The following is a 12,983-nucleotide window of genomic DNA, read 5'->3' on the forward strand; positions in this document are numbered from 1 at the left end:
GCTGACCTCCATTATTTATGATAGCATGTGAAATTGATTGTGGTTGAAAGATCCTTACTGGAATAAAATGAGCTTCTCTATTATTGCCACACACACACACAAATCTCTGTTTTCCAGTGATCCCCCATAGGGAGCACTTGCCTAACCCTGAGTTCATGACAACAGATATCTCCATCTGGCAAAATACAGGTGACTGCATTGTAATGATTGTCAAGTTACAGGACAGCAGAGGTCAAGTGATTCTCTCTCTGGATGACCACATAGAAGGTAAACTGTGGGGACAATGTACAGTTTTCTGGTGTTTTTAGATGGGTAAATGATAAAGTCTGGATAAATGATAAAGTTTCTAGATGGGTAAATGATAAAGTCTGATAAAGCAAGTTGACATCAGTTTTGATACTCTGTCAAACACAGAGCAGAAAACATGCTCTAAGTATTAATGGGATTATGAAAAGATGAACAAGACAAATGAGGCTTTCAGAAACTCAACCTCCTATTTGTTCTCAGAAAATCCTCAGCTATATATAATTTAATGAAAGAACTTAACCCACTGCAATAATCCTGGAAGAAGTCTTACTGCTGGTTTGCTGGTTTTATCTCTCTCTTCCCCAAGAAATGCAGAGCTCTGCCCATCCAATAGGTTGAATGAACCATCCCCAGCATCCCCATATGCCCATTTGCCTCAGTCTCCTGGAGGGCAGACCCTCATCTCTACCTGCAGCAGCTCCTAGCACATGCTGTCCTGCCCTGAAACACCAGCCTCTCTGCACATATGAGTACTGGTGGTGCTGACTTGAAGCTATGGGACTTCCCTCCCCAGCTGTGCATGTCAATGCATATCCAAAAGGGAAAGAGGTAGGCATGGAAGAAAAGGAGTCATGGAGGGCCTTGCCCACACTATCCTGCAACAGGACTGTAACAGAGTGAAGAGAGAGGAAAGCCCACCCTGGGACACCACATACTGCCAAGCCTCATGCTCCTGCCCCTGAGGCCAGTGTCTCAGGGCCAGTTTCAGGTGACCTTGTGTGCTCTGTCCCAGCAGTCTGGGGCAGCCATGTGCTGCAGATCCTTAGGAATAGCCTGACTGTTCACTTACCGGAGCAAACAGGTCCTCCAGCATCCCTTTCAGGTGATTTTCCAGTAATCTGGACTATATGATAGAGCATGCGGGAACCTAAACTGCTCTGCCCATCCTGCCTGCTGGGCAATCCCTTTGCATGCTCTCAGGAGGGCTGCTGAGTGTGCAGTGTCTGATCAGGTCCTCAGAGGGCATGCAGATAGAAGGGAAGTTGGCTGTGACTCAAGTCAGTCCACCTGAAGGGACAACTGCAGTGTGCAAGAAATACAAGAGTGAACACCCACGCTGCCACAGAGCCTTACAGATGCTGTGGTGGGCAGAGGTGAGGACATAAGATGCAGAAGGGCACAGAAAGGACTATTGCCAAGCTGCTGGTGGCTACCACGCAGCATCATTATGGAGAAACCTTGGGAAGCCTTGGCTCACAGTTCAACTCTTGCTGGAGAACCTGCTCCAGCCTTGATTCCAGTCACACTCCCCAGCCCTCCTGATAGCACACTAACCACTCGGCATCACCTGGCTCCTTTACTGCACAGCATGCCCCTCAGAGCCCAGGGGGATGTGTCCTGGTGGCATGGTCTCCTGCCAGGTGCATAGATTTCCCTCAAAACACAGGTGGAGCACTGGTCTTGGGGAGAAGTAGTGTCTGCCACTCAGGAGAATTTCACAGGAACAGGGATCCACTGGTGACAGAGCTTGAGCCCCCATTTTCACACTTGTATCAATGCCGCAGTGAAGTGAGGATTTCTCTTGTGCTGGTTAACACCATTTTTCTGTTTTTTTCAGTTCTTTTAAAATCCCTTGCTGCTAATCTTCTAGGTGGTTTCCCATACAGTTGTATTTTTGTGGTGACCTTTAATACTAAGGAACATTATTAATTCTTGATTTATTTAAAGCAGTCTATTTTGACAAGATTGCAGAAGACACCTCTCTGCTGAAGGGTTACAGAAAATCTATTAATTAAATGCCAACAACAGAGCACTGAAAGCTTTCCAAATGTCCACTGAGGAGTCTCTCTCCCTGCTCCTTTCTCCCCCTTCTTGTTACAGGGACCTTTATATGAGGTATGGAAACCTGATACACTCAAAGGAGCCAGGAGCTCTCTCCCAACCGCACTGATCTCCCTGAGCTTTTAGTCTCTGGGTAACCTGGACACTGAGCATCCTCTCATTACATGCCCATTTAACCTCCATTTGTAAATGGACAAGGCCTGCTTTCATTCTCAAAACTGCCTTCCAAGGATCAGCAGACTAGGTTAGCCCAAGTCATGTCTGTGGTCATCAGTTTGGACACCACAGCAGCTGTTCGAGCAGCAGCTGTAACATGCCAGAGGAGGAAAGTGCTATGTGGGTCCAGGGGCAAAGGTAGGACAGCTGGGCTGCAACACCTACTACAGCAGCCTCTTTTCACTCTGCAGCGCTATCTGCTGCATTATCTCCAGTCTGTTTGCCTGGGCCAGTATCCTACAAACTTGTGCAGTCCTGCAGTCCCACTGCTTACTCACGCAGCAAACCTAGGGTTTAAACCATGCCCAGAAGCTGCTCTCTGCTCTCTCTTCTTGGAACGTCCCATCTGCCCATGCCAGGTGGACAGGAAAACCAGTGAGCACAGCTGCAAGACAGAGAAGCAACCCATGGAGCTCTGACTGCTGCTTTTGAGGGAGTCAAGGGTGAAACATAACTCCATCAGCCTACAAGGAAAAGAACCAATTATCTGGCAATTGTGTGCAGCCTATTTCAGTGGGAGGCTCATAACCTAACCAGTCCTTGTAGTCAAGGGGAATAAAATATATGCTGATATCAGTACACAGAGGTTCCCACTGGAAGCCACTTTCACTGCAGTGTCGTGAATCTTTTCAGAAACAGCTTGAGAAGATTCATTCTGTGTATCAATCTTCCTGGGGAACAGAGCTGACAGTGGTCATACATAATAATGCTTAAGTCAATTCACATGCACAGTCAGTGTCTGTCTACAAGTCTTGGCCCTAATCAGTACATTAAATAGAAACTTATGACTAATAACTCGGAAAGGGCCTCTCCAGGGGCAAAGAAATGCTCCTCTTTGGCCACTGTCAGCTCCTCAGGCATGTGCTGTAGCAGCACGCTTTCCCCTTGGCTCCAGGAAGGGAGAATGGAAGGTTATAACTATTCTGTTTGTTTGGCTGACACATTTTCTATGAGATGAATTCTTTACTTTAGGTTTTGACAGGGATTCTGTGACTTTACGTCTGTCCTGTAATCACAGTGCCTCTCTGGAACAGGAACAAAGAACATAAAAGCTGCCAGTTTAGCCAGATTCAGGTTGGAGGTGAAGCAGGCATCCTGCCCTTCTAAAACTGCCCTGGCTGCCCCCTGCTCAGGCACCATGTGTGCAAGGGTGAGCTAGCTCTTGAGAACACACTCCTCCCCTACCACCACAGGCCAGCATGGACAGGTGGACTCTGCACTATGCTGCTTGTTCCTCATGCCATGAGAACCCTGGAAAGTGCATGCAGAGCAGCAGTGTGGGCTGGGAAAGGACTGGGCTATCAGAAAGTGAGACATTCATTTTTTAAGCTTTGGGTATTCTTGTTTCTGGATCAGCTGTGCTCACAAGGGATGCTTACCAGCAGCCTCTACATCCACAGCTTTACCAAGAAAGCAGCACATAGTTGCTCTGCTTCAATAAAGTCTGCTGGATGAGCTCAGGCTTCCTCAGCAGGCTAAGGTAACCTCACTGCTCTTCCAGGAACAGGCATGCAGAGTGTTCATCCAGCCCCTCACTAGTCATGAAGGTTCCAAGCAGCCCAGTTCTCTGCACAGCTGATTTCCATGCATGCCCTGTGGAGATGCAGCTAAGCTGAACTTGGTCAGGGCACAGTGGGTCCCAGAATCCAAACAACCTTGTCAAACCCTGGGGGTGCAGGAGGAAAGGGCAAAACAGAAGACCATAAAACAAGCAGCTAAGAGGAGCCCATGGCTTCCACTTGTGTCCATCCCTGCAGATCCAGTGCAGGCAACACTTGGAGGTTTTCTCCCTAACCAGAAATCTCCAAGAACAGAATTAGAGAAATATGTTTTTCTACACTTCCACGTGCAAATACCCAGAGCAGATCTGTCTTTGCTGTTCAGATGCATAGTTTTTATTGCTTGAAAAATTGGGATATGGAAAACTATTTCTTTCTTGAACAACAACAACAAAAAAATTAGTGTTTGCTTCCTCACAAAAAAAAAAATAAAATAGAGTTTGCTTCCTCACATTTTTTCTTTTACCTTCAGCTCCTTGCTTCATAAGCCAGCTGACTTGAGGGATCTCCCTTTTATTCCTCAAAGGGAAAGTGGAAAGGCAGGCATTCATCTCTTCTCTCTGGTGACCAGCAATAGGACCCAAGGGTCCTTGAAACTGTGACCAGGGCAGTTCAGGCTGGGTATCAGGAAAGAGTTCTTCACCAGGAAGGTAGTCAGGCCCTGGAACAGGCTCCCCAGGGAAGTAGTCATAGCACCAAGCAGGTTGGAGTTCAAGAAGCGTTGGGAGAACATTGTCAGACATATGATCTGATTTTCTGGGTGTTGGACCCAGGAGCTGGAGTCAAAGATCTTTTGAGGGTCCCTTCTAACTTTGGATATTCTATGATTCTATGATCAGTACCTTTATTAGGGCTAACAGAAGAGTCCACCTCTCTTTTAAGCATTTAAAAATGACCATGTATGCCAATGCTTTCCGGATGGTGCTGAGCTGCTGGGAGCTGAAATGGGCACAATGGTATGGAGCTGAATGCACAAACCCAGATGAATAAAATCCCCCATCTTGTGCAGATATCATCTGCACCAGACACCCAAGCAGACATCATATGCTCCAGTACTGTTGGGACTGTTCACTACACGTGCAGGAAAATTCCTCTAGGAGAAACATACTGCAGTGGGAAGATTTTACCAGGTAAACAGTTCTCCTTAGACACTGTTTCTCTCTGAGGTTCTTGGTATTTTTGTTGTTGGTGGTGGTTTTTGTTTGTTTGTTTGTTTTTGTTTGTTTAACAAGTAGCAGACCACCTCAAAGCTCACCCTTTCATCAACACATACAGAAAATCTGGCTATCAACCTCCTGTTCACCCCCTGTGCACAGACACCACTCGTTATAATGTCTGTGGGAGTCACTCATTTAAATAATGAAACACTTATTTGAAACTTGTTTGAACTTCAGTGAAGCTGCCAGAGGAATGTAGCATTTGACAGAGAGAAACTAGTATTCACCCTTATTTACCTTGACAAGCACTATACTGAGTGATTCACAGGTGGGCAGTGCATGGTGGGGCTGGTGGTAAGGTTATGCAGGATGCTGTAGAGGTTGGCAGCAATGCAGCAAACAAAGGACTTGATGCAGAGCGACACTGCCATGACATGTTGGCAGATTTATAGGAGTGAACTGTCCTCCTAGATCAAATTCTTCTGAATGATTCCCCATAAAGAAGGGAGATAGAAAGGAAAACAATTTAGAAAGCAAATCCTGGCTGCCTCCACCATCCCCACCTTTGTGTGGCTGTGGTGCTTCTCTCACTAGGAGCACATGGGAGACTGCTGGCAATGACCAGATCATGCAGACAGCAGCTCTGAGCTAGGACTCTCTGTGGCATTCCCCGTAACACCACACTGAGGACAGGCGAGCCTAGAAGGGGAGTCCAGGCTGTCCAAAGACAGTGCAAAGAGCTTTCTATACGTTTTCTACAACAGCTGAACCACAGATGGTGCTTCATTAAGTTTGAGATTCATCAGCCATTGTTAGTGTTGTGTTCTGTAATAAAACAATCATTTAAAGAAAACACCTATCAGAACTAAGCAAGCTCACCGGCTGCTGGGTTGGACTTCCCCACAAGTCCTGGCAGACAGCCTGCTGCCTTTTGGTTCTGACAGGCAGGGCAGTGATGGGAAAACCCCAGACGGCTCTTTTTGTTGCGAAAGCACTATATGAAGCTGCAAACCTATCTGTCACCTTCCAGTACATTGTTTACCAGCTCTCCTCAACATTCCCCAAACAATATTTTCTAGAGACTGTAATTCAATACCTCACACCCCTGAGCTGTAGCATCAGCCCAGAGAGCAACATGATGAATGTATCACATCCCTCTGGGGCTTGGGCTGGGGAACTGGTTTGTAGTGTTCCAGCTGTTAATTATCCCTCAGCTTTTTGTTATTCTCATCCCAGCTGTGCCTCAGTATTTATCATATGGGGCTACATGCACTAAAAACATTCTGATTGCTTTAAAGTATAAGGAACAATTTACCCCTTTTGTGCAACGCTAGACAGCTCAAGAGATCAAATGGCAAGATTTGATCAATAAGATGTTCACTAGATTAGAGGCACCAGGGCTCAGACCTCAAAGTGCATATCTGTGAGAAGTGCAAGCAAAGGAACACACCAAGAATGTTAAGCACAGACACACACACGACTTCCATCATTCTCCTTTCCACATCCCTTCCCCAGCCACCACCAGAGTCCCAGAGACATCCTCAGATTAATTCCTGCACTGAGACAAGTGCTGAACAGACCATCTGAAGCCAGTGCAGCCCAGGCCCAGCTGTGTTCTGGGCAGAGCTGCTCCTGCTGCTCCCAGCCACAACTGCCTTGGCTTTGCTGGGAGCTGGCACGCAGGGAGCAGCGCCCAGACAGCACCACTGCTTTTTTGCTGGGGAGCACCATGCCAGTCCTAATCTGATCCAGCTTCCCAGCACCTGCACGACATGTTGCTGGCCCAGGGAAACTCCTGGCCCAGCAACAAACTATCCCCAAGCCACCCAGGCTCTTCCCCAGGAGAAGTGGGGAGGTAGCCTCCTGCTTGTGCTTCTCCTTCAGCTGTTACCCTGCTTTTCCAGCTCTCATGGTCTCACACAGGGAGTCTCAGATTCTGCTGCTCCCCAGGATACTTCTTTTTTCTATATATTTCTACAGCTCTCAGTCCCAAACCTTTTGTAAATGTGGAGTATAAATGCTAAGGGCAGCACATGTGCCTGTTCACAACGTGCACCCCAAATGACTAGCCAGTGATACTGACATGTAACTTAATGTATTTCTAGTGAGTGTGTATTATGCCTACATATATGCTACAATGCACCCTCCCCTTTGTCACAACTTCATTACTGCTGCAGGGCTTTTTCATACCTGCAATGAAGATTTTTGTTTGTTTATAATGACCACTTGGGTTCCTCATGAAACGTGCATCCTGACAAAACATTTGTGATGCGATGTACCCTGTTCAGGATCCTCGCAGGCTCTCCATCCCACTCTCCTCCTGCACAGGCACTGCGCAACACCCTGCTCCTTCCAGAAGTGAGGGACAGTGGTGGCCTGCAGCCACCGTCTGCATGGGGCCCTGGCACTCTCAGCACTGTAGAAACATTACTCTTGGCAGTCCCCAGGAAACAGGGAAGCAAATACTATTATGCCCACTTTGTTTCCAGGGACCTTATGCAGGTAATTAAGACCCATGCTGCCACTTCTTGAGCTGTGAATTGCTGATATTTAATGACATTTCCCAAATATTTTAAATAGAAATTTCAGGTCTTGTTCCTAATCTGACATTTATCTTCTATTAGCATGAAAACAAATAGAAGGGCCTGAGAATCATTGCTTATATTATAAATGACTTTACTGTTGGTTTTATTACCTTCCCCATTAAGCTGTCACAATCTGTGCCTCTTCCCATTTCTATGATGACCAGCCAGTGAAATCTGTCATCTTTTCCATGTGATTTATACAGGACCCTAGTGATAACTTTATTCTTGTGGAGGATAATTATCAGCTATATTATTAAGGTTGCTCAGTTGCCCTAGGGGATAATGTGTCAGAAAGGTTAAAATATTGACAAGCAATAAAGCATGTATTATAATTATACAAGTGCCAGGATAGATAACTGTCTGTGAGCAAGGAGCTGAGCTACAGTTTTGCATTCACTCAGCAAAGACAGTAATGGTATGGTCACATCTTACACTTTCCACTAGGACTGCAGAAGTCTAGGTCAATTACTTGGAGGGCAACAAAGAATATGTCCTATCCCATTAATATATATTGATCACTTAAACCTAGATGGCCATGACCTACAGCTGATTTACCAGTCATAATTGAACAGGATGTGGCAGCTGAAGTGGACAAGGTTTTTCCATAGTCTTTCGGCATTTCTTCCCACACACCTCAAAATGTTTGTCTTCATGAGAATGGCAAAAGGAAGGAGAGCAAAGAATTGGCATCTCTGAAATGAAACACGGATTTCTTCTGGGATTGGAGCAGCAGGTGCACGGCTTATTGGGCAAATGCTATATAGGTATAATCTTAAGGACATCACTAAGATGGATCGTCCTTTGGCTCAGGCACTAACAAAACGAATCACTGAATAACTTGGCAGTACATCTGAATTGAGACTATAAACCTAACCTTGGTCATTCCTCCAGATCTACTATTGTTACATCACGAAGAGCAGACAAGTGACTCAGGAGCTCATAAACAGTTTCTCATGGAAAGCACGTGTGCTAGCCAGACAAAATCTCTCTCTGAAAAAAAAATGTGGAAAAGTGGTAGATTTAACCTACTTCAAAATGTCATTTTTTGAAGGGAAAAAAAAATCAACACCACAATACACATTTTTTTCTTGATGCTTAAAGGATGTGTCTGTACTGTAGAAGCATTTTAAACACCAGACACTGGATTGGGCTTTGGGCAGCTGAAGGAACTTGCTGCAGCAAACCCTACCAGTTCCCCCTTAGTATAACCAGTATAATCATAGTGAAAGTATATTATGAACTATAGATGATCATGACCAGAGAAGAGCTGTAAGATATTTAATAAACTACATTGGTTAACCACTCTGAAAAGGAAGTGCCAAAGACTACAGAAATATTGTTTAGCTCAGCTTCATCTATGTCCTTCTGGATATGTCCAGGGAAACATAATTCTTGTAAAGGATAGAGGTCCAGAAGACAGGGGTCAGAGTTCTAGCCCAGTCAGCAAGAGACATCTGGCATCGTTTCCATGAAATATGGGCTTGTACCACTCTTTCGCTGACCCTTTAGACAAACCATGGACACTGGAGACAGCATCTAAATGCTATTAGAGCATATCCTTTCTCTGCTTGCTCTAAGAATAAAAGTGAGAGCACACAGCTTTCTTATCCTACCAAAACTAAGAAGCCTGATGCTGTAGATGAAGCCCTATGCACATGAGTAACACAGTCTGTTCCATGCTGCACAAGGATGAGCTGAAGATGAGCAGTGAGAGCTGCAAACAGGAACTCATTTGGGCATGCTGCTGAGCTGGAGAAAGGTTTCAGCTTGACACCACCATGAGAGACACAGCGGTTGCTCAGAAAAGTGAGAAGTTAGCACAGGATGTTTTTACTACAGGAAGCCAAAGCACAGATTGCACTACCTGGTAGAAGTTTTCCTGTGCTTGTCTTCTTCCCATTATTAAAATGTCCAGACAAAAACAAGGAGTGAGAGGGACTGGTGTCAGCATGGAGAAAGCACAGAGAGATGCTCTATATATTCTGTCTCCTACCAGGAGCACAGGAAGATGTATTCTCTCCCATACTTTGGAAGAAACGCTCCTAAGAAATGTTTACTAACAGAGAATTAGGGAATACAGACTCTTAGAGGCAAGCATATTTAAATAGCACCATTCCTAGCACAATGCATACAAATGCCTACTTAGATTCTCTGAACACCAACATGTAGAAGCACAACACTTTGCAGAACACCAGGAGACTATCTCCACAGGACTATTACCTCTGACTCTTGATAAAACATCTCCTGCTGTATTTTCTCCCTGTTGTGCTTTGCAGATGCTTCCTCTTTTAATTTGTCAGAGACAAGCAGCTGTAATTCTGAAAATAACACTCTTCAATAATGCTCTGTTTACTGTCAGATCTCCTTTCTCAGCTGTAATTATGTTTATACTTGTTTATCAGAAGGGCAAACTGCAGCCCAGGCCCATGGTTTAGGTTAACCTCACAGATATGCGCAAAATAAAAATAGACTTTGCGCTATTGAAAGCTCTGTAGCTACAGAAAGATGGGAAACACAAAGTCTTATTTTAGCTATGTATCATAGCTTTCCAGTTGTGATAACTTTGCTGAGGACAAAGGAATTTTCTACTCCTTACGAATAAAAAAGAGATAGCACAAATTTTGATAGTCATTTTCACAGAACTGAGAATGCTTTTGTAGTGCTGGATCTGTTGTAAGCTAGTTAGCTTCAAAGGTAATCAGATATTTAATGCATCACTAATTCAATGTGAAGAGCCTGGGATGAATGAATTATCAAACTTGCTAATTGTCAGCTATTTAGTCAGAAAACAATGTGGGGAGCTATTTAAAGGAAGTTATGAACACAGTATTTGCTGTTTGGGGCAGAATGTCACTGGCACGCCCAATCTCAGTTTGCTCTGTCTCCTGGAGGAGAGACACCCAGCCCCTCCAGGCAGCCTTTCACTGATGGGGAAAGTCTTTCCATCATTTTTCATTCTAGGCCACTAAGCCAGGCACAGTTCACCATGAACAGGCACTTTAGCAAACCAAGCCCATCCTCACCAGCACACCCAGGGCTCTTAGTTCCTTGTCTTCCCCACAGCATAAAAAAGCCCCTGCTGCAGTGCTCCAGAGGGTTGCAAGAAGGCCTTCAGCAGACCTCTTCCACCTGCTGTTCTGGTTCCCAGGCTAGATTTACCTATCACCTTTTCTCAATCTCATACCAGTATCTGCAGATACATATTCTTATACCTCTTCTTAGCCAGTCATGTTCTTGCTTTCTTTGCCCATGCAGGACAGCGTTCAGGAAAAATTGCTCCACCCTTCCTGTTTCACATCTGCACTACTCCTGTTGCAAACCATCCTGCTCGCATTGCATCAGCCTTCCTTTATAATACTCTCAGACCTGGCTCTTGTTCACCTGCATGCTCCTATCTCATGCTCTCGTGTTCCACAACAGGAGTATATTATGAGAAAAAAGGTTCCTGATCCATGTTTTCCTGTTTGGGTAGGACTGTGGTGCTATTCTCAAAATGAGCTGTTTCTTTTAGACCACTTTCCCCTCTTAGAGGCAATGCTTTGTGGCCCAGGAGATGCCAATAGTTCCCTGCCATTTCTCTTAGCCGGTGAACCAAAACGAAATAGTGGATCTGATCCTGTATAATGAGTGAGCTGGACCTTGAAGCCTAAACCTTTACCATTATTGCCGTTTCCAGCCAAGTCCTTCTGACATTCAAACACCAGAGCCTCAAATTTCTTCAAAGAAAGATGCACAGCTGTGCAAGCCAGGCAATACTCCTCTGCTCACATGCTCTTTGTAGCAGCCACTGTTCCCTCGTTTAACCTGGGTATCACCCTAGACCTCCTCCTTGTATCTGTGATTTTGTGTGTTAACTTTTTGCCTTCATAATGCAAAAATTGCTGGTGTTTGATGACTCAGAATAGGATGAGGAGGTAAGCAGGTACCAGTCAGAGAGCTAATAAACTCCACACATGGTGTGACTCGTTATTTACTTTGGGAACATGAGTTTCAGGAAAGAGTATCTTGTGCTTTCTCCTAATAGCAACTTTAAAAATCCACCAGGGATCGGTTTAATGCTTTGGAAAAGGTTAATGTTGTTAGGGATTTACAGCTATATTTGAAATAGTTTAAACTATTATTTTTATTTCCTTGAGTAAAATGGAATTTCAGTGAATTGTGCAAAGTTAGATGGTCAGTTTGTATATGAAAGAGGTCATTAAAAGCTTGAGTAGTTTTAAAGAGAGTCTTATTCTCTGTGTTTAGCAGGGAGTGGGAAACTGCTATCACCTCTGGGTTAGCTTCTCCAAATAGATCCTGAAAGTGCCTTCCTGTACTCTCAGAACAATGAGAAGAAGCATGGCTAGCACGCCATGGGAGTGCAAAACTAATCCTGTCCCTCCTACCCTTGTGCCACTCTCACAGGCCGACTGGCCTCTCTCCCACACAGCAGGAAACTGCCAGGAAAGCTGGAGCTGCCTCATGCATCCTAGCAGCACCCACAGTGCACAGAAGGCAGCACAGAAAGCTCCAGCATGGCAGTGCCCCATCCTGGCAGCTGCAGAGCTCTTGTGCCCCACTGAGCCTTCACATGAACTGCTGCCAGCTTCTCAGCACCAGAGTGGCCATTCATCATCCCATGGAGATCTCAGGTCTCCTTATACTTACTGACACCAGTGTCCTCTTGGGGAAGAGGATTCTGTATCTCGGTTTTAAGTTTTGGGTCTGGTGAATGTCCCGTGTGCCTGGGCTGCAAAGTGAGCACCAGCGTCCCTAACAACTCCTCTGGTTTTCCCACTGTTGAACACAAATCCAAGGTGTTTTCTCTCCATGCACAGTATGCCACCTTAGGCGCTGATATCCTTCTTCAGAGAAGCGTTTCCAAGCTCCCTGAGAACATGTCACTAATCCCCCCCAACCATGGCAGGTGGTGTCTTGTGGAGAAAAATGCTGACAAGGTAAGTCTATGTGTAGGCTGTGCAAGAATCAAGTAATAACACTGCTTCTTGCACACAACAGCAGAGAAGTCTCTGCTTGAGATATTTGGCACTGGCCACACATTACTCTGAGAGCCAGCAACTCTTTCCTGTGGTAGAAGTTCAGTGCATTGATGACTCCTGATGCTCATCTCAGGGGTCATCTGCTAGTCTACAATTGAAGTCATTTGTGCAAAATGCTGTGACAATGTCAGCTGTAATTGCATCAGTCATGCCACACAACAAGACAAATGTGACTGGAGATGGCGTGTCAACATCAGAAATTGCTTAAGACTGAAAAGCAAGTGGGAGAAAGAGCAAGCATTCAGAAACAATTATTTTACTATGGTAGGAATAACAACAGCTCTCATTTCCTACACACAGTTCTCCTGGGAAATAATATAGAAAGCTGCCAGTCTCCTC

This window comes from Anas platyrhynchos, chromosome 15 (genome assembly GCF_047663525.1).
Source record: "Anas platyrhynchos isolate ZD024472 breed Pekin duck chromosome 15, IASCAAS_PekinDuck_T2T, whole genome shotgun sequence".
NCBI lineage: Eukaryota > Metazoa > Chordata > Aves > Anseriformes > Anatidae > Anas > Anas platyrhynchos.